The 23,720-nt window shown below is 38.4% G+C and overlaps 1 protein-coding gene across 4 annotated transcripts in view; it reads left to right on the top strand.

Annotated features, from left to right (window-relative positions):
* The window catches only part of SEMA3D (semaphorin 3D), a 283,704-nt gene that overhangs the window by 38,953 nt on the left and 221,031 nt on the right, over positions 1-23,720 (top strand). The window lies entirely within an intron of this gene.

The following is a 23,720-nucleotide window of genomic DNA, read 5'->3' on the forward strand; positions in this document are numbered from 1 at the left end:
CTACCTGTCTATCCACCCAGCCATCATCTGTCTACCTCTGTAGATGGTATGCATGTCAGTTTGTCAGAGAAGACTGGATAACCTATGTCTGTACCACTATCCATTCCGCATTCAGTGTTATTTCTGGATATAGTCACTTCAGTCACATCCTGGAGTACGAATGATGATTGGGTCTTTACTAGAGAATCTGGATAGGTCGTGAAAACAGAGTTCAATGATGTCACTTTAATACCTTGGGTCCTGTTTTGCTCATCTGTGTTATAATGCCACTTGATTAGCAATAACCTGCAAAGTTACCTCTCTCAGAATTAGAAGCCTAAATTGAACACATCAAAGTCTACCCATTTCTGAGACTACTGGATGCAACTTTGACTTGTCAAAATGCCTATTTTTGTTTTAACTCTGGAGATAAAGACTGGCAATTATGGCTCAATTACTATTTTTTTTGTTTTGTAGAATAAAACAAGATTCTCTATAAGGGCAATAAGCCATTGGCCAATTTCTAATCCTGTTTTCTAAAATACACTCTTGATAGAAGTTAGTTTGCTGAGATTATCAATACACTTGTGTATTGAAGACACATTACTGATACATAATCTTAGCAATGTTATTGTTATATTCTTTTTTAAAAAAGGATTTATTAATTTATTTGAAAGTCAGAATTACATTGAGAGAGAAGGAGAGGCAGAGAGAGAGAGAGAGAGAGAGAGAGGTCATTCATCCTCTGGTTACTCTCCAATTGGCCACAATGGCCAGAGCCATAAGAGCTGTAAGCCAGGAGCTTCTTTCGGGTCTCCCACGTGGGTGCAGGGGCCCAAGGACTTGGGCCATCTTCTACTGATTTTCCTAGGCCACAGCAGAAAGCTGATTGGAAGGTGCAGGTCTCGAACCAGTACCCAAATGTGATCCAGCACTGTAGGCGGGCAGCTTCACCCGCTATGCCACAGTGCTGGCCCGATTATTACTTTCTATAATAAAATTCAGCACTGTAAGTCTGTTGTTTAATGTTCTGTTATTTCATTGTGTGCCAAGCATAACCCATAGCTTTAGGTTTTGTTTTACTATAGCACAATAATTAACCTTTTATATACTGACCCAACCTGAGGTCATTTTCATCCTTGCCAACTTGTCTTCTATGTAAAACAGACACAGTGTGGTTCTCAAATTATAAACTATTCCTTCTGGAGCAAGAACAATGATGTCTTTTGACTGCTAAGTCATTTAGTTTGGTGATCAAAGTTAGATGAGAATATTAATATCCTTTTCACTTGCCCACAGTTGGCAATGATCCTCTCATGTGGCTCTGGATTCTTCTAATAACCAGTAACTCAGTCATTACCTATTTACACCTTGTCATAAAATTTGACTAACAGGTAGTTGAAATTATGAATACCCAAGAGAAAATAGCCCTCACCCTGCATAAACAAATCCATCCTACACACAACTATAGATATAAAATAAAACATAAAAGCCAAAGAGATTGAAGTGACATAAGTGTTAATAAATCAAAGAGAAACAGAAAATTGTAAAGTGGCCATGAAATAAAAAAAAAAAATTCCTATCCTGTATATGTCAAGCCATAGAAGTCATAAGACAACAAACCTTTTTCCTAATAAGAAAGAAAAGAAACATCTCAGGGCATAAAAGACATTTGCTAAGAGTTGTTCTCTGCAAATAAATTTTGTGAACTTTTTCATTATTTTGATCAAAGTAAGGTCAAGATTCTTTTTACAATCTGAAATTTGGGAATTCATAATAAGAATTTTTTAATATTATTAAGGAAAAAACCTAATATAAAATCTTAAATTTGTTTAGAATCTTCTGGTCCGTATGATGAATTAGAAATATTAATGCGAAAAATTCCAGTGCTACATGATGCTTTGAGGATACAAAAAGAATAGGATTCAGATAAGCTATAATAAAGCAAAAATTGCATACCTGTATGAATATCATGTACATACATATGAATCTCAGTTTTAACAAATGGAAATAAATCACTGTCTAATCACTAGTTCTTTTGCTTAATTACTTTATCCTGTCTGGAACTATAATCTACAACTGTTTATTAAGAACATCACATTGTTTTTTATTGTTTTCTTAGAAAGGATTTTCAGAAATACTTCACACTTGTATAAATTTCCCCACATCTCCATGTTTACCTTGCTTACATTGAATATTTTCAAAGTGAAGAAGGAAGAGCAAGGAAAAGAGCCCGGCAGTGCAGATCAGAAGGAAAAATGAGGCAATGCGGACGCCTCCTCAGTAACAGCACTGCCCTCTCTACCCCGTCTCATACAGGGTTTCTGAAGAAATGTCCTTTTTTTCCCCATAGTTCTGCTGGTCTTTCAGTCTTAGTAATTTCAAATAAGCCCTCTAATTATACGGTGTGTGTGTGAGATATTTCTTTGCCACGGGTAACATTCACTTTACATGTACATTGCTTTGCATTTGAAGAAACTTCAGTGTGATGCTAAGCTTTTAAATGTGAGAACTGAGTTCAATTGTGTTAAAACTTTACAAGCAATGTTTTGAAATATTATTTTCTTGGCCCCACACTAACAATGAAAGGAATTCATAGGAAACAGAAAATAACACGGTGTGCCATAGGAGGGAATTAATGTAGAGAAAGCCCCCTGTGGAGTCTTTCCAGCAGGGCTTAATTTGGGTCCCACAATAAGAACACTGTTGTACCAGGCTTTACCTGCCTGCTCACCTTTTATGTAGACTCAGGGAACTGCAACGTGGAAAAGCCCCTGTGACCACAATCTTTTGACTATAAATCCAGGAAAAGCTGAAAATACAGAATAGTGAAGAAGATATCACAATGAATATTAAGATCAGGCAGTAGACTTATTAGTACCTTACATGCAAAAATTCTGCTTCAGGTCTGATTTGGTGAGTGATTCTTCTTACAGAGATTCATGCTTTTCTAAGAAAGCACTTGTAACTGGGAATTCCAGTTCTGAATCTTTTAGCAGCTCAGTACTGTACTTTACAGAACTACTAGGCCAACAAATGCCAAGAATTCTGATTATTAGTTAAAATCAAACAACTTCATAAGTACTTATGTCCTGAAAGCCCAAGGTGAAAATAATGTAATGAATATTTTATATCATACATCAGTGATTTCCCAATTACCTATGGAAGGGGTATTGTGCATGTTGGGCACTGCATAACTTCTCAAGTCACGGAGTCACATTGAACACCAGGGACATCATTACCTGTTCCACACAGACTTGTAGAAGACTTGACTTCTCTTCTCTTCTCTTCTCTTCTCTTCTCTTCTCTTCTCTTCTCTTCTCTTCTCTTCTCTTCTCTTCTCTTCTCTTCTCTTCTCTTCTCTTCTCTTCTTCTCTTCTCTTCTCTTCTCTTCTCTTCTCTTCTCTTCTCTTCTCTTCTCTTCTCTTCTCTTCTCTGGTTTATTTATTTATTTTAAAGGGGAGTTACAAAGAGGGAGAGGCAGAGAGAGAGAGAGAGAGTGTGAGAGAGAGAGTGAGAAGTCTTCTATCCACTGGTTCACTACCCAGACAGCCACATGGCCAGAGCTATGCTGATCAGAAGCCAGGAGCCAGGAGCTTCTTCTGGGTCTTCCACGTAGGTGCAGGTGCTCAAGCACCTGGGCCATCCTCCACTGCTTTCCCAGGTGCATTAGCAGGAGGCTGGATAGGAAGTGGAGCAGCTGGGACTCGGAGCAGCACCTATATCGGACGCTGGCACTGCAGATGGCAGCTTAACTGGATACATCACAGCACCAGCCCCAGGAGGCACTTTCTGTTTATCAAGTCACCCACTGTGAACCCAGCTTCACACAGCTATGACACCCTGGAAAGGGATCTAGCACTCTCTAATGCTGAAATTGTGAAATGCTTTGACCATTAGTTCATGCAGTGTCTGATAGACGTTGGGCATTGTTGTGTTTACTTTGAAATTTTAACTCAAGACCTGTTGAGTTCACTGCATCATTCCAGACAGACTGGCTTAGCACATAGTTTCAGAATCACACTTTCAGTTTATGGGATGTTAATGGGAATCATAGCCCCTGAAGGTAAAAATTCAAGTCGAAAAACCTCGCTACCACAGGGAACGTGAATGGAAAGCACTGTAAAGTAACTGTGAAAGCCGAACGTCTTATTCTTCAATCTCAGTGTTTTCTAGTTTTTCTTGGTCAAGTGATAGCAAATATTTCTCTGGAAATTTGGTGTTAGCATACACAGTGACAGCGCATGGGACCACCATCACTTGAGGCAAGTATTACTTGTGTAATTTGAAGAAAATGGTATTATTGGTGTCCATTAGGACATTTTCCATTTTGACATGGAATTTTAAGATTTGTACTAAATGTTTTTCAAAGTTTCAAACACCCCTTTTTCACTCCAAAGAGCTACTTGTTTCAGCAGTCTGTAACTGCATTGTGTGAAGAGGAGAGTTAACATCTCCTCATGTGTGAATCCTAATGGCAAGTAGGACCTGCTCTGAAGTAGATTGGAATGAGTTTTCCATAATCTGTATAGACATTGTTTCCCTTTGAAAGCAAAAGCTTACTGAAATCTTATTTACCTTCAGCTGGGGGTTCAGTGGAGCTAATCTGGATCATTAGAACTCAAACATGAGAATCTTTAAGCCAAGTCAAGTTATCCGCTTCCTGCTCAGTACATTTTGAGCACTGTTGGGGTCGCCACTGATAGCTCAGAACAGAAAACTAAAGCAAGTTTTATGAGATGAAGAATCAAGAATAGGAGTCACTTTTTAAGTGAAAAGAAAAGCAGAATGTGATGGCAGAGAGCTCTTCTCCCACATCATTAGTAGAAGGGATTACCTGTTTTTTTATTGATTGACATCATTTGTCATACTAGACAGTAGATATTTGAGGGTAGAAACCAGATCGAGTGCCGGGCAAGTTTATGTCTTGGGAACACTGTGCGTTCTTCCAGCTCAAAGACTCCTAGAAATGTCTGGGAGGACTTGGCTGGGAGCTGTTCCTATGAATGATGGCTGCTTGGAGTTCGTGGGAATGGCACTTCACCTATAGTATATGTCCAGAACTGACTCTGGTGATTCATATATAACTGCAAGAGCAGGACAAAATAAATTGGCCGATTATCTAGGCAATTGAAACAATATCTGGGGGATTAAAACATTAGGAGGAAATAATAATAATGTATCACTAGAAGGAAAATAGTTTATCTCTTCATAAAACTGCTGTCATCAGTTACATACATATTATGTGTATACATTGATAAATGTACATAAACACATACACTTGTATGTGAATGTTTCCAGATTTTCATGCTAAATTGATTGTGGCTTTATATTTTTCATTATTGGTATCAAAAGACTTTCCAACTTTTGAGCTATGTCACACTCACAGCAGACCTGTAGATAGAGGTGTATTTACAGATAGGAAAGTAGGTGATTAAGAACTATGGTCAGAAATCTCTGCCTCTGTGAAGGGAACTGTGCGACCCAGTGATGACAGCATTGTGAGCTGCAGCAACACCCAGCCATTCTCTAGAGGAGAAAACTATATATTCCCAGTTTTCTTTCCTTGTCCTAACTACTATATCAATGTTCTTTCTTTGGAATATTCTGTTCCTGAGGCTATTCTCTTGGATTATCCATATTAAATTTACTACTTCTTTGAGAATCCCCATGCATTTGAAACATCCTTTTGTAGTATGCTTCCATTCAGTGGAATCTGTTCTTTCTTTATCAAAAAGAACTTGGAGAAGTGGACATTCAGCCTACCAGTTAATAGGTCCACACCCCACATTGGAAGGCCTGGGTTTGACTTCTGGCTCTATTGCTGATTTATACTACCTGGTAATGCAACCCTAGAAGGCAATGGTGATGGCTGACGTTATTGGGTCTCTGCCACACACATGAATGATCTGGATTGAGTTTCTGGTTCCTAGCTATGGTCACAGTTGTGGACATTTAGGGAATGAATTAGCCTATGGGAGCTCGCTGTGACTCTCTCTGCCTGTCTCCCTCTCCCTTTGAAATGACTGAATGAATAAATAAATAAAAATTGAAAAGTATGAGAAGATTTTCTGGTCATTTTTCTATTAACATATATTTGTAAATAAAGAAAATTGGTCCTTGTGCTCCTTTCTGCCATTTATCAGTGATATCAGCCAGTAAATAAGTTTGTTTTCTTTCTCCAAAGATAGGACTCTTTTAACAATTGCCTGTTATCTCAAATGCAGAATATTGTTAAAGGATTTAAATAGCAGAATATGTGAAATATGTGCACATACCTATACATACACACACACATATACCAGAGGACTTCCAAGAATTCATGGGAAATGGAATTGAAAGGTGAGTTTATTTTGGTTCAGAACATTTTGAAATTTATGTATAGCGTTTGCATAATAGCCACCTTCCATGAACTTGTTGAAGACCTCTGGTGTATTTAGGGAGCTATAGGATACTGTACAACTATAAGATATATTGAATTATCCACTCACACTAATGTTTTCTATGTGCTGTTATCTCAGGTTTTGTATTTAACTAATAAAATATAACTCCTTTTTGCAAATATCATACAAATTTTCCTTCAATATAGGTCCTTGTGCTTACCACATTTTTGAAAAGTTTTGATATTAAACACTCCCTGTCTCTATCTTACGGAAGAGGTGTGACTCCTGACCATTTCCTGTCCCTTTGATGGGAGTCCTTACTTTGAACTGTATTTTTAGTCCTTCAAGTTTCCAATAAGATAGCTTTTGAAGAAGGTGTTTCTCAATTTATCTTGTAGTACTTATATAGCTTTAGATCTGAAAATAACCAACAACAATGCATGGATTCATCAACTTCATCTTCTTAGCTTATTGATTTAAGGATTGTACTTTTGTCCACACAATAAAACATCATGGGCAACTCCATGGTTTGTCTCTCAGAGCATTAAAAAATCTATGTCAATACTTTAATTTATATTTGGCTCCGTTCCTCTTCCATTTATTCATTATTTCTTGGATTCTGTGTAATAAACTGAATGTGACTTCTGTCCCAAACATTAATGCCAGAATGGGAGTAACAATTTCTGTGCTTAGTTGGAGTCATCCCAAGGAGAGTTTGACTTTGGAAGATAGATTATTGTTGCACTGTCATTTACATTCAGCATGCAGAGCCTTGAAAGACTCCTGCTGAGATTTCTAGGGTGATGCTTTTCCTCCTTGCTGTCAAGTAAGCCAGTATGACTGGACCAAACCCAGCACTAACACAAGGCAGGATAGAATGGAGCGTGCTCTCCAGCTGCTCCGGAACTTCTTTGTTCCTTGTAGTTAGTAAGTACGGTGGTCACTGATGCCAGACTAACTTGTAATGACCCTTTCTCCTGAAGTTTTTTTATTTACTTATTTATTTGACAGAGTTATAGACAATGAGAGAAAGACAGAGAGAAAGGTCTTCCTTCCATTGGTTCACTCCCCAAATGGCTGCTATGGCCGGTGCTGCACCAGTCCGAAGCCAGGAGCCAGGTGCGTCTTCCTGGTCTCCCATGCGGGTGCAGGGCCCAAGCACTTGGGCCATCCTCCACTGCCCTTCCGGGCCACAGCAGAGAGCTGGACTGGAAGAGGAGCAACCGGGACTAGAACCTGGCGCCCATATGGGATGCCGGCACGGCAGGCAAAGGATTAACCAAGTGAGCCATGGCGCTGACCCCTCTTTGAAGTTTTAATCAATGGATTGATACTAAAGTATTCATTGATGGTAAAACCTAATCAAAATCCATGAAATAATATCTGCTTTACATTAATCAGATATCTTCAATTAGGGGTTAGGGGTTAGGGGCACTGGCAGCTAAGACCAAATACAGCTTAATTTTGGACTCTGGGCTGACTTAAAAGTAATTAGGTACCAGAGCTGGTGTTTAGCCTTGTGGTTAAGATACTTGTCTCTCATGTCAGACAATCTTTTTTTTTTTTTTGTAAAGATTTATTCATTTATTTGAGAGGTAGAGTTACAGACAGAAAGAGGGAGAGATAAAGAATTCTTCCATCTGCTGATTCACTCCCAAATGGCTACAATGGCCTGAGCTGGGCCAATCTGAAGCCAGGAGCCAAGAGCCAGGAGCTTCTTCTGGGTCTCCCACAAGGGTGGCAGGGGCCCAAGTACTTGGGCCACTCTCCTACTGCTTTCCCAGGCCATCAGCAGCAGGTAGCTGGATTAGAAGAGGAGCAGCTGGGACACAAACCAGCACCCATATGGGATGCTGGTGCTGCAGGTGGAAACTTAACTTACTGTGCCACAGCACTGGCCCCCATGTCAGACAATCTTGATTCAATTCCTGGCACTAGCTCTTGATTCCAGCTTCCTGTTAAAGCAGACCCTGGGAGTCAGCAGTTGTTGGGTCACTCTGGGAGTTCTCTGTTTCCCTCACCCTGCTTCTGTCTCTCTGAATCAAATAAATAAAATAGTTTTTTTTTTAAATTAAAAATTGGTACATGCCACCTTGATGGGATTGAGTTGGAATCCCCTGGCACGTTTCTAACTCTACCATTAGGGGTAAGTCCGATTGAGCATGTGCAGAACTCTGCATCTCCCTTTCTTATTCCCACTTTTATATTTAACAGGGATCACTTTTCAGTTAAATTTAAACACCTAAGAATAATTGTGTGTTAATTACAGAGTTCAACCAATGGTATTAAGTAGAACAAAAAAATACTAAAAGGAATAAAGTATTAAAAGTTGTACATCAACAGACAGGACAAGGGCTGATCAAGTCATTGTTTCTCATGGTGTCCATTTCACTTCAACAGGTTTCCTTTTAGGTGCTCAGTTAGTTGTCACCAATCAGGGAGAACATATGATATTTGTCCCTTTGGGATTGGCTTATTTCACTCAGCATGATGTTTTCCAGATTCCTTCATTTTGTTGCAAATGACCGGATTTCATTTTTTTTACTGCTGTATAGTATTCTATAGTCAAAGTGATCAGTTTCAGTTCATAATTGATCATAATGATGCAAGTGGTATCATAAGATGTGTGTATAGGCACTCACTGTCATTCTTGTAATAATTAACTTTAAGATGAGCTTATTGGAAATAATTTTCCCTTTATTTTTTAATGTATAAGATAGAAGTGTTTATTTTTAAAAGATTAAAAAAAATCCAGCAAGATGTGTGCAGCAGACTTGCTTGTGACTCTACTTCTGCTAATGAAAAAAGATATTCTTGACCCAGCACTCGGCTCCCAGAGAAATGCTTTTCCATTCATGCACATGGCTCATGAGAGAAATATTAAGGAAAAATGTAGAAGATATATATTTATTTTGAGAACTGTAACTCAGCCAGAGAGAGAGAAAAGTTTATTCCGTTCACATCATACTGCTTGTCTGGGAATCTTTGTAGTGCAAAAGCAAGTGGGGTCATAAAATTAAAGAAAACATTGATGGGGTTTTTCAGACAGTAAAAAATGCCATCCCTGTTTCCCTTCCTATAAAGACTCTTCCTGGGATTCTGAAATAACACAGATATCAAAGCCTTCATCCTCTCTCCGCATTCTGCTCTTGAGATTCACCATCCACGGCAAGTACAGATTGAGAAAAATGCCGCATTGCCACGGATGATGATCGAATGGAAGTTGGACCACCAGGAGATAGATTCCTCATTTCCCTGATAGGATCTGTGCCTTTTATAAATAAATTATGGCATTTTTAGAAAGTTTTTATTATTGAGCTTTAAATAAGGCTGTAATTTCATGTCTAGAGAAATAAATTTTGTCTTAAAACAATAAAATTCTTGTGGAGTTAACTTTGGCTGATACTGAAGTTGTAGATAAAGCCAAGCACTTTCTCAGTGTTTTACTAAGTATTTTTGCCTCAAAACATATTATATTGATAAGAAAGTGAGTCCTAAGCTTTGGTTGAATGAACAATTGAATAATTTAAAGATTAGTGAAGAATCACTGAACAAATTTCTTTATTGTGATGTTGATATAAAATTACTTAGAAATTCTAGTACACCAAAACCAACAGAAACGCATAGCTAGCCTTCATACAGCTCACAGAAAAACAGTTTTTCTTCTTCTTTTTCTTTTTTTGGTGGCTGTTAAATTTAAATAGCACATGTATGTATTAAAAGTTTGTTTAAATGCATACTCTTTATTTCTCTCCTATTCTTTTTATTTGAGTGCAAAGTGCATTGCACACGTCATGAATTAATACTGAGAAGAGTATAGGGTCTCTTCATGATGGCTTCATAAATTGGGCCCTTGTTTATTCTGTGTGTGGCCACTTGGGTTGTTAGAGGGGTTACACTGACCGCCTTTGACCAGATTTATGAGACTTGGCAAAGACCTTGAGAAAACAGAGCTGTTTCTCTCAATAGAAAGCGTTATTAGATACTAAATAAACATTAATTTAGGTAGACCAGTACTACTGAGCTCAAAAGGAAGACATTCTTATTTAGGTTTCTCTCTGATGGGTGAAAGAATACCTGAGGGAATTGCTTTCTAGAAACCACAAAGAAGGAAGAAGGTCCATTTAAGTAATAGGTAGCACTTTCTCCTCGGAACACCTCGGTGCTCACGCGTGAAGAGCTGAATTCTCGGCGGGGAAGGCACAGAGCCTGTCCTGCTCTCGGTGGAGAAAGATCAAGAGAATGCTCAATCTTTTAAAAATTAGCACAGAATCCCCAATAGTACAATGATTGATTTTCTCTAGATTCTAACAAAAGCTTTGAGAAATAGGGCAGATTCTGCAGTTAAGACGTGTTTTGAAATAAATTATTGCTTGTTAATGAGTCAATGTCCCAAAGAAGCAGGGGGAGAAGGAGCGGGTCGATTTTTTGTGTGCTAGGTTTAAAATTGTAGCACTAGAGCTTGGTACAGTGTGCCACAGGGAATTAGATTCTAAGTTGGACAGGTCAGCACTGTGGTTTTTAACTCTAGAGTACAAACATTCTACTTTTGTAACAATTAGACTCTTTTTAAATCAATAATTAGCTAGAATAAAATTGATCTGGATCCTTCCATGAAGACACACTGTATCATGAGAGAATACAAAGTGAATAGTGACACTTGCCAAGTCTTTGCTGCACTCTTATCTTTTCAGTGAGGCCTCCTTCAATTCAAATACCCTCTTTGAATAAAAACCCAACAAGAAGCATTCTCTATCAGCCCCTTTTCCGTAATCTTTTTTTTCCTGACAGCTCTTGTCATGATCAGGTGCTCTCACTAGACTGTGGCTACCCTGAACCCACACTTGATGGAACCTGAGCTTCTATACAGGCAGCAATTTTATGACTTCTTTCTATGTTTTATCCTCAAAATGTAGAAGAATATCACATGGTAAATGCTCTATAAATAATACTTGAATGAAGTCAAGATTACCAGTATTACTTACCATACAAAGTATTCATTCCCTCCCTCTCTCCCTTTTGAGTCTTTGCTTCTAGCAAAACTTACCGACTGGCCTGTGTTTCAGATCTGTGGCTAACTTTAAGTTAGCTATGCATCCAAAGCTTTGACAGTTTTTCTTAGAAAGCAATTTTCATGTTTTCTTTGCTACTTTTAGTTTAACATATTTCCTGAAGTACCAATTATAATACAGAAAATTGTTGTATATTGTGTTGAGTATTTTTAAGACATTTTATGTATCATTTATAAACACCAATTGAATAAAAATAGCCCCAACATAATTCCCTGTGACCTTAGCTGGCTCACAAGCACCTAGTCCACATTGCTGCCTGTTTAACTAGGGAAGCAAAGGGAGTAGAGGGAAGCAATTCATTTTAAGGAAGTGTCAAGTGCATGGCACTGTCACTTTGAATTAGTGAGAATGGGTTGATTCTCACCAGCTACAAAATAGAGTGGGAAACACAGTTTCCACGATGTACCTTGCTCAGATCTGGGACTGAGCTGTTTCTATCCCTGACCTGAAGTTGAGGAGTCGATTCTGGGACACAGTTACAGTTTCTGTGATACTCAGGTCCATTCCTGTTACAAGGTAAACATTTTTAAAACAATTATTCTATTACAAGGAAAACACTATTTGTAATGTTTGAAACTAGCTTTTATCTTCCATTGTAATTGCATTATAGATTTTTCTGTCAGTTTGTATCTTAGTAAAAGCTACAATACTTGTTTAGGGGCTCTTTGTGTAAATCATAGCCATAACTTTGAATAATGAAATGTGAGTTTTTATGCTGACTGCAAGCCCATTAGAAAGGCTTTGCAAAATCAGTAGACTCAACAGTTTGTTTTAAAATAAAATAAAATAAAATAGCCTATTAGTAGCTAAACATTTTAAAGTAGTGGATATCATCATAACTGAAGTAAAGTATTGTTCAACAGCATTCCGACCTCTGAGAAACAGGTGACCTTTTTTTAATCAATGCCTCAATTTTTCTATTATTGGCAAAGTGCCATCTACTTATCTCTGCAATTCTTTATAACTATTGCATTTCCCAGGTTTTCTATAAAAATGTACATTTGATTTCTAGATGATTAAAGAATATCATTTATTTCTCTTACAAAATACACAACCTTGCATGCCCAACATTCATTTAGTATTTAATGAGTCAGAGGAGTGGATTTTTAAAATTATGTTTCCCCTTTATAGTTGGATGATTTGTTATCTACCTGATAATACTTACTAGAATTTTACTTTGAACCTCAGCTTGTATAAGCTATTTGGAATCACTTTTTAAAGCATGTTTTCTGTGTCTAAGAAGTCAAAAGAGATGCCTAAAAGTCAGGCTATCCATGGTAACTCCTCAACCTGTGATGTAATTGTGTCTCCATAAACTCATCATGAGTTGAAAGCACCCTGAGTAGAAAATGCGTGTCACACAGCTAACCTGTTGAACATCACAGCTTAGCCACACAGGAGATGGCACCATGTCCGATATTTATGCTCCTCATCACCCGGCTGAGAGCCACTGCACAGTGTTGAGTGTTGTACCCTACATGGCTAGCCCAGGAAAAGATCAACATGCAACATTTGGAACGCAACTGTTACTGAATGCTATCATTTTTGCCTGTTGTAACATGGAGAAAAGTCAAAGAATCATTAAGTCAAGCCATCATGTATCAGAGACCATGTGTAGGTTACTGTAGTAGAGAAGAATATATTGTAGTTATCCTGGTAGTGAGTGAATTAGTCTCTGGACCTCAAATTTACGCAGAAGTGCTTACTGGGCAGAACATCACACACAGGAGGAGAGAACAGGATTGTGATGATGTGTGCCCTTAACCATTGTGACAGGAACTGGGAATGTTTGCGGAGGAACAAAGAAAAAGTCATTTATGTAAAGGAGGAACTTGGGTGCCAAGCTAGGGAGTTGATACTGCAAATTAGAGATGCTATTATGAGCAAGCACTTTAAGAACACAAAACTGGAAACAATGGGCACCCCAGAAATCGAATCCACAGGCAGAATCTAGAACATCAACTAAAGTGACCCAGGTATTCCGTCATAGGGACTGGGGCTGCTTAATGGCCTTGAAAATGAAAGAGAAAAAATAATCCTAGAGATAGAATGGCTTGTATATTATTAAAGGCCTCACTGACACTGATGGCAACTGACAGCTTCAGTAGTGAAAGAATATTTCCTTGCCTCTCCCTCTGGGGTGTGTGTGTGTGTAGATGTGTATGTATATATATATATGTGTGTGTGTGTGTGTGTGTGTGTATGTATGTATATATATATGTATACATAAGTATAATGTTTATATATATTTGAGTGCATCTGTATAAGATAACTTCTAAAATTAAATAATCTTGAAATACCATTTGTATGTTTTCATGATTTTCCCTAAATTTTATTTTGCAAATTTGCCCTACATCTATTGTTAAGCTAATTTATATACTTATTTTAGGAATACATCAAGGGGCCAGCATTTTGGTGTAGCGGGTTAAGCTGCCACCTGCAACTCTGGCATCCCATATGGGTACTGGTTTGAGTCCTGGCTGCTCCATATCTGATCCAGCTCCCTTCTAATGTAACTGAGAAAGGAGCAAAAGATGGCTTGAATCCCTGGGCCACTGCCACCTATGTGGGAGACCTGGATCAAACTCCTGGTTCCTGGTTTGGACCTGGCTCAGCAGTGGCCACTGGGGCCATTTGGGAAGTGAATCAGCATATGGAAACTCTCTCTCTCTCTCGTTGTATCTCCCTCTCTCTATAGAACTCTGCCTTTCAATAGAAATACAAATAAATCTTTAAAATATATAAAAATACAGTATTTGCAAATCAATGTTTTATAACTAATTCACACTGATGTTTATCACAGATTCTGGAAATGAGCCCTTTTTAAATAAAATAGTACACAAGTTAATCTTTTAAAGGAGACCTCAATTTTGCTAATATGATACATGAGTTTTTTTAAAAGACATATCTGGAAAACTAATTTATTGGAGCTACTGTTGTGCCTGTGTTATTGGCATCCCATAGGAGTGTTGGTTCAAGTTCTAGCTGCTCCACTCTTTTTTTTTTCTTTAAGATTTATTTATTTGTTTGAAAAGAAGAGTTTACAGGCAGACAGACAGACGCACACACACACACACACACACACACAGAAAGAGATCAATCTTTCATCCAATGGTTCATTCTGCAAATGGCTGTAAAAGCCCTAACGGGGCCCAAGCCAGGAGCCAAGAGCGTCTTCCGAGTCTCCCACATGGATGCAGGGGCCCGAGGACAATTTTTCACTGCTTTCCCAGGCCTTTTGCAGGGAACTGGATTGGGAATGGAACAGCTGGGACTTGAACCAGAGCCCATGGGATGCTGGTGTTGCGGGCAGCACTAAACCTGCTACACCACAACATTGGCCCCTGCTTTGCTTCTGATCCATCTCCCTGCTAATTAATGTACCTGGGAAAGCAGTGGAGGCCCAAGTATTTGGTCCCCTGGCACTCTGTGGGAGACCTGGATAGAGTGTCTTGACTTTGGCCTGGCCCAGGAGGCAATTGTAGCCATATGGGGAATGAACCAGCAGATGGAATATGTCTGTCTTTGTTTCTCCCTCTCCTTTTCTCTCTCTCTCTCTCTGTAACTCTGCCTTTAAAATACATAAATAAATCTTCAAAATAAAATTGATTTATTGAAGTGCCAAGATAGGAAGATATGTTTTTCTCATTATATTATAATCAAAAATTTGTTGTTCTTTGACATTCTAAAAGACATGTGCATACACTATTGCAATTGAACTTTGCATTCTTTCTTGCCCAACACAGCAATAATTTGTATGTTTCTATTACTTTCCTCTGAGTAGCTTGCAAAGATGTTGCTGCCTGCCCCCATCTGCATGTGCATTTGTTTAAGGTCTGTGCTGTGAGTTTTACAGGAATGTGAGGACTATAGAAGGATGCATGCTTTTAGGGTAGTTCATCATATGCTTAATTTATGCTTATGTTCAATTTTCCTTCTGGATAAAAGCCAGCAATTGACAGGAGAAGAAACGTGGTGGTCAAGAGTGAATCATATTTAAATATTTTCTCATAATAAAGATTTCTCATGGAGTCCATAGGGTTGGGGACAGCAAGATTCAATGAAACTTCCCAAAGTACTTGCTTCCAAATCACAAAAGTGTCATCATCAAGTGTCATTGGCAGATCACGCCAGTTAGGGGATGAGGCTGTGCTAGTCCACAGCAAAGAATAATTAGGGTCAGTATTGAGGCACGGTGTGTTAAGCTGCTACATGCAATGCAATGCAAGCATCTCATGTCAGAGGGTCAATTAGAGTCCCTACTATTCTGTTTCTGATCCAGCTGCTTGCTAATGCTCTGGGAAGGGAACAGAAGATGGCTCAAGTGTTTGGACCTCTGTCACCCATGTGGGAGACCACAATGGAGCTCTTGGCTCCTGACTGGCCTGGCCCAGTCCTAGCTGTTGTGGCCATCTGGGGAGTGAACCAGTGGATGGCACCGTACTCTCTCACTCTTTCTGTTCTCTTTTTGTCTCTCTCTTTTTGCCTTTCTACCTTTCAAATAAATACATACAAGTGCTCTGGAAGGTGCAGTTAAAAATATTATGAGATGTAGGAAATGGTCTAAATATCCACTGAAAAAAATTTTCTAAACTGCAATTTTACTGTGTGGTAACAATTCTGTGTTTTGAATACTCCAAAAAAGTACAGCAATTATAATTAAATCTAAAGTTCTTATTCTTAATGTGTCTAAACTCTTGGCTGTTATAAAATCCAAATAAGCCTTCAGATGTAACTTTAGATTGGCTTTCTGTCAAAAGCATTTCTAAATATTGATATCAGCTCCAAGACCTCCCCCATAGACTGTTTGTTCAAACACATTTAGTAATCCCAAATTGAATATTTTAAAAACAAAGCATTTCTTTTTCATTCTGCCTTGTTTTTTTTTTTTCAAATGATTTCCACATCCAATAAAACAATTGTTTTCTTTTTATTGGGTCTTCATTTTGGCAGTGCATATGGCTTCAACAAATTAGAAGTTCAGCAAAAATAACGTGTGAATACTACTGCCATCGGGACCTAATCTAATTGTGCATAAAAAAATTACATTGTAGAATGAGGGTTGGGTACTTCAATGTCAAAGAACACAAACGCTTTTGCATATGTGATGGGAGAATATGGGAATTTCCACTGTCCCTTTTAGTTTCAGATTCACTCACTATTTTTAAGAAATGGTTGCTATCATGGTTGTGTCAAAATGGAAGAGCGCTGAGCTAATCTTCCAGACAAGGAACTATGTGCATTCTCTGTACTGTCCATTAATTAACTCACTGTATTCTGACAACAACCATAGTTTATAGGATTTTGTAGATGAGGAAACTGGATGTGGAGAAATTAAGTGAATTCCCCCAGGGGATAGAGCTGAACAACTGAAAACAGGGATTACAACCCTAACTGTGCTGTGGCCAGGGCCAGAGCTCCTCACCAGTAGGCTGCCCAGGCCCTGGAAGAATTTTATCTCATTTGCTGTAACACATGGTAAAGTAAATTAGGTCAGTTATTGATGATTTCGAGATTATCTGAGCTGAATGTTGTGTTTTAAAATCTATTCCATGGTGTTTATGTCACTTCCAAGTCAACTTCAGTGGAAATATGATATTTTCTCTAAGAGAAAAAGATATGCAAAATTAACTAATGGGAGAAGGTCTGTGAGTGGCTCTGTGCTGAAGTCAGGGACCCCCTGCTTATCCTAACTAGGTCACTGTTTAAAAGCAGAAAGCTTTGGAATGGCCATTTGGGTTCCATTGTTCAGATACAGCTGGAGATACAGGGATGAGATTAAACACAGCTTGGAAACTGGCACTAAGAGATAGGGCACTGCAGATAAGGTGGGTGAGGAGAGTGCAGGGGGAATTAGGTGGCCCAAATATTCAGCACATGGCTTCAACAGAACAATCTTGCAAACAAAGGAAAACATTTCCACAGGAAGACCAGAGGGTTTCTAGAGAAATGCCAGTGCCTAATAAAGAAGCTGAAATTTCTGGTACTTTGTTAATAAAGCACAGTGTGGAACTTACTAAGCAGCTCATTTGGGCAAAGCAGAGTTAGTCCCTTTTTCTTATATTCTCTTAATACATATGAGAGTGATTCCTGAACTTACACATTTGTATTTAGGAGTAACTTACCATTTCCCAATGCATAATCAATACGGATAGAATGAGTTGACATGTACCCTACTCATCCTATACATATACTTCTACATTGCATGTCTAGTATGTTGAATAGTGCTTCTGAAAGAAAATGTGATAGAATCATGCTTTAAAGTATAATCTCTCCATATTAAAGTATATAATAGACAGTTTAAACCTGTATTATTTATTAAGCAGGGTTTCATAATTTTACAATAATGCTAATTGGAATTATATAATACATTGACATTTATTTTTAGCTTTATTAATTTCTAATTAACATTAAATGAAACACACATTTTGTGGAGAATAAAACTCATCCTACATAAACTTATAATATGCCAAGTTTATGATTTGAGTAATTATTAAAAATAGAAAGAATTTTTGTGCTTTTAATATTCTATATTAAGGCTAAGAAGATCTATTAAGAGGCACAGTAGTTCTTTGAAGCTGTGGGAAAGACTGTCTCAAATCTTATGGATGCTATAAACATAATAACTTTGAAGACCATTATAAATAAGACTTGGCATCTGTACGGATCTGGAATTGCTTAACATGTGAGTCAAGTATTTTTGTAACTTGTCAGAACCTAATTGAGTTTTAAGCTAATATCTAATTTTGCAGTGTCTTCACTTAGGTGATAATTCTTTCTCATTTTTTCAGTTCTCAGACAATAAACTAAAATTTATTTTTGAACTTGATATATACATATATATATACAAACATACATGTATGTATGTGTATTCAGACATATATATATAAATTTTCTATGATTTCATACAAAATTATAGGATATTAACAATGAAGTTTGGTCAATGATGTTTTGTAACCTTGTGTGAATTTCAAAATATATTTGATCATAGTTTCAATGTCAATAAAAATGTAATTGATAAATTGATCTTGCATAAAATGTAGCTATTTTAAATATGCTTTTTTCTTGTTGGAAAGTTATCTTAATAACTATTTTGCATAATCCTACCCATATGCTCAGTCTGCAAACAATAAAGTATAAAATATATAAAGTTCTTAACTAACATAATTAGGCAGACAAGAAAGCTGAAAGCAAAGAACATTGATAAAAGTTTGTGAAAGATCTTGATGCCACTTTTTTTCTTTTCAACTTTTATTTAATAAATATACATTTCCAAAGTACAACTTTTGAATTATAGCAGCTTTTCCCCCATAACCTCCCTCCCACCTGCAACCATCCCATCTCCTACTCCCTTTCCCATCCCATTCTTCATCATGATTCATTTTCAATTATCTTTATATACAGAAGATCAATTTAGTATATACTAAGTAAAGATTTCAACAGACTGCACCCACAAAGGCACACAAAGTATAGGGTACTGTTTGAGTAGTAGTTTTACCATTAATTCTCATAGTACAACACATTAAGGGCAGAGGTCCTACATGGGGAGCAGGTGCACAGTGACTCCCGTTGTTGATGTAGCAATTGACACTCTTATTTATGACGTCAGTAATCACCCGAGGCTCTTGTCTTGAGTTGCCAAAGCTATGGAAGCCTCTTGAGTTTGCCAACTCCGATCTTGTTTAGATAAGGTCGTAATCAAAGTGGAAGTTCTCTCCTCCCTTCAGAGAAAGAAACCTCCTTCTTTGATGGCCCGTTCTTTCTGCTGGGATCTCACTCACAGAGATCTTTCATTTAGGTCATTTTTTTTTTTTTTTTGCCACAATGTCTTGGCTTTCCATGCCTGCGAAACTCTCATGGGCTTTTTAGCCAGATTCGAATGCCTTAAGGGCTGATTCTGGGGTCAGAGTGCTGTTTAGGGCTTTTGCCATTCTATGAGTCTGCTATGTATCCCACTTGCCATGTTGGATTGTTCTCTCCTTTGTAATTCTATCAATTATTTGCAGACACTGGTCCCATCCATGCAATCCCCTTGACACTCAATCCCATCCCCCTGATCAACCATGAACTGAAACTGATCACTCCAACAAGATGGCATTGGCACATGCCACCTTGATGAGATTGAACTGGAATCCCCTGGCACATCTCTACTCTACCATTAGGAGTAAGTATGAGTGAGCGTGTGCCGAACTGTACATCTCCTCCCTCTCTTATTCCCACTCCCACATTCATTTATTTGAGAGGTAGAGTTACAGACAGTGAGAGAGAGAGACACAGAGAGAGGTCTTCCATCTGCTGGTTCGCTCCCCAAACGGCTGCAATGCCTGGAGCTGGGCCTATTTGAAGCCAGGAGCCAGGAACTTCTTCCGGGTCTCCCATACAGATGCAGGGGCAAGGACTTGGGCCATCTTCTACTTCTTTGCCAGACCGTGACAGAGAGATGGATCAGAAGAGGAACAGTCAAGACTAGACCTGGTACCCATATGCCAGCACCCCAGGCAGAGGATTAATGTATGCCTCAGTGCCAGCCCCTTGATGCCACTTTTAAAAGTGAAGGCTAGGGATGGAAGCAGAAAACATAATGTTGGTGTAAGTAGAATGGATGCATAATTAAAAATAATGTCATGATCCAATACAAAGGAAATATTGGATTGTAGAAATATATATTTCTGTCTATTGTTTGGAATAAGCTATATTCTTTAAAAAAAGATTTTATTCATTTGAGAGGTAGAGGTAGAGGTAAAGAGAGGGAGAGACAGAGAGAAAAGTCTTCCATCTGCTGTTTCACTCCCCAATGGCCACAACAGCGGGAGCTGGACTGATCCTAAACCAGGAGTCTGTGGGGAGCAACTCGGACTAGACTAAGTTACTGGAATTAAGACTTATTCTATGCATCTGCTCCCCCACAATATGGCGCTGGGAGAGGAGAAAAACAGCTTCTACACAGCTGCCTCCAGTTCAACCAATAAACTATAGGACTTGCTCCTGATTGGAGGAGAGCAGCGTACTCGGCGTGTGGGTAGCAGAGTTGGGATTGGCGGAAGAGGACTATAAAGGAGGAGAGAGACAGCATGCACCAGGAACATCTAAGGGGAACATCTGAAGGAACACCTGTGCAGCCCCCAAGAGAGCTGGCCGGCGGTGTGCCGCTCCCCCGCGGAAGTGGGGAATGTGGCAGGGGGAACCGCCCTTCCACGGAGGTGGAAGGGTCTATAGCCAACCCGGGAAGAACCAGCAGCAAACCCGGGGAGGGCCGAGCAGACGAAAGAACAGCGCGGGGTCCTGTGTCGTTCCTCCACGAAGAGGGGGAGCGACAGGAGTCAGGAGCTTCTTCCGGGACTCCCACATCGGTGCAGGGGTCCAAGCACTTGGGCCATCACCTACTGCTTTCCCAGGCCATAAGCAGAGAGCTGGATTGGAAGACAAGCAGTCGGGACACAAACTGGTGCCCATATAGGATGCTGGTGCCTTAGGCAGAGGCTTAGCCTACTGTGCCACAGTGCCAGCTCTGTAAATTCGTATTCTTACGTTTCACAGAGTCCACAAGTTTGTGTCAGTTCCTTGTTTCCACTTTGGTGCTAATAGTCTTTCTGGCAAAGACAGTAGCAGAGACTTGATTCTATTCATAAACATCTCCAATCGGTATTACACATATTCACCAATGTATATGCCAGCTTGATTTTAAAGTTTTACGTGAAGTTGTTTTATTGGGAACTTAGGCAGCAAGTTTGGCTGAAGCGGGCACAGTGATAATATTTTAAAGTATTAGGAGATAGCTGTGCTGCTTTGAAAGACAAGTTTGTAGGTGAACAGTTGTATCTGCTGGTAGAGAGACCATGGGTCCCCTAAACTTGTTTGCAAATGGCATAATCTGTACACTTTATTTTTCAGAATCAGTTATTTGGGAAGAATCAAATCCATTTATTGCCTACATTGACAGAAATATTAGATAAATATTATAAAGCCTGCACAAACTTTTCTGGGTACATAACTTCCAAATTAATAAAAAAAAAAACGTGGATCACAGAAAGAAACTAAGATTTTGAGATCTTTGCAAAAGTATCACTTAGTTTTAATAGTAGTGATATTTATAAAAAATAAAAGGACTCAAACAATTTATAGATAACCAATTGTTAAACACATATCAATAAGTAAACATTATGATTGCAATACTAAACACTCTTTCTTTCTCTGATCCCACAAGTTGGTAACTACCAGTTCTCTTCTTTAAATAGAAAATCAATATGCGATTTAGTTTAAGAAACATGATTATTGATAAAATCATTTACAGTACTTTTTTTTAGTAAAGGTATTGATTATTTGAACAGTTTAGATGCTGAAAGTGTTTCATTTCTTTGGGATGTTCATGCAACTTAAACATAGTTTTACGGTTACTTTCATGCTCAAGTAAAAAAAAATGCAACTCATTATATTAAGTCCAAGAGGTTGCACATGTATACTGTGAGATCCCACTGTTGGGTTATTTTCTATTGAATTCATTAGGTGTAAAGTCCCCCAGAATCGACTTGCCTGAAAGTACATGGCTAAAAGCACAGAAACTCATGTGCAAAAAAAAAAAAAAAAAAAAAAAAATTTAACAGTGCTGCCTTGTTGAGGAGATATTTATATAACAGTATAGTTTCAGTGTGTTTTAAAATGTAAGTATCATATTTAAACCACTACAAAATAGAAATATAATTACTATAAATGATCTCTACTCACAAAGGCTGAAGCTCAGCTCTCATCCACCTGATAGTGAAAAAAACATCACTATTACTAGAAAGATTGTAGGAAATAGATTAACATTTAATCAAATGTAAGGCTTTTCATGATCTCTGAAAAGTCAGATGATCTTCCAGACTATGCTGGAATATATCAGTTGACAGGGAATCTAGGACATTTGAAGCAGTGAAGTCTATTACTAGACAATGAAAGTCTCTCATTACTAAGAGTGCTATAAACTTGAACTGAACTGTTGACTATGCTATAGAAGTGAGAAGTTGTGAATATTAGAAAATAATCAAATGGAACATTTTGAAAAGATGAGACAAAATAAATTTAAATGAAAGTTCTAGCATTGCAAGTTTCATTCCCCTGGACCTTCTTACATACCACTTGCAACCTGCTTTGATATGTTTGCATTTGATCAATGGATTCCCTTAACAGCCCTCGGCAACCACAGTCTCCCATTAGTTTGTCTGTATTACTTTGATTCTCACATTTCTTCTATAATTGCCGTTTGGTTTCTCACCCACAGCTATCCCATGAAGTAACGTTACCAATAATTGATCTGTCTTGTGCAACCTATAGAAAATCTATCTATTTCAACAGTAGCTTAAATATCTAAGCTGCAATTTGACCAAAGTGAGATTTGCAATTATTGCTTTGAAGCTGTGTGTGGTCATAGCACCTTGTGTCTCCTGAATTGGGCAAAAAGTTCTCAGGTGACCTCATGTACACACTGAGGTATGAAGAACAAATATAACTTTATAAAATTAATCAAAGATTCTTTTTCCTTCCTTCAGCTTACTTATCTCCAAACACACACCTAAGAGGTGTTCTAGGTTTTCATGTGTGAAGACTTAATTGTGTACAACTATTTTCACTTTTGACTCATGCATAGATGCTAGTTTTTCCACTTTTTAACAGCACATTGTCCTGCCTTGATGAGTATTGGAACAAATAGAAATGAAAAGGCAAATCAATGAAGTAGTCCGTATATAGAATAGTATATCTCCTGCTCCTCAAATACATTTTTTGACAGTTGCCATCCGTCTAATAAGCTCTGGACTCTGTAGTTTCCTTAGGGAAAAGGCACAAGGCCTCCTTGAGTGTTAGGTTATGCATTGGATCTCTGATTTAGTGGAACAGTGTGTAAAAGCCTCTCATAATCAGAACACTCCCTATTGGCTCCACATCTGAGGATCCCCAAGAGTGCTGTTTGTCCCAGAGAACATCTGGAATAGATTACACGCGGTTAATTGGCTCCAGGTCGAGCTTGTTACAGACAGTAGCATGCAGTATAACCTGTGCAGTTCCCCAAGTCCACCCACTTCGGGTTAAATCACACCTACTTCTGTCCATGATTCCTCCCAGATGCAGGACACGTTCTCATGTAAGCACATGCAGAGCATACACACATGCCTGGAAGACAGCAAACCAGCAATAGGTTAGTGGAGAGGTTGTCGGCAAGACATTTGACCCAATAAATTTCCTCAATTAAAAGATTAACTATTGAATTCAAAAGATTGTTGGAAAGAAAAACAGACTCGGGAGCAGCAGACTG

The sequence above is a fragment of the Oryctolagus cuniculus genome, chromosome 16 (assembly GCF_051225735.1).
Source record: "Oryctolagus cuniculus isolate XC-2025 breed Fujian yellow rabbit chromosome 16, ASM5122573v1, whole genome shotgun sequence".
Lineage (NCBI taxonomy): Eukaryota > Metazoa > Chordata > Mammalia > Lagomorpha > Leporidae > Oryctolagus > Oryctolagus cuniculus.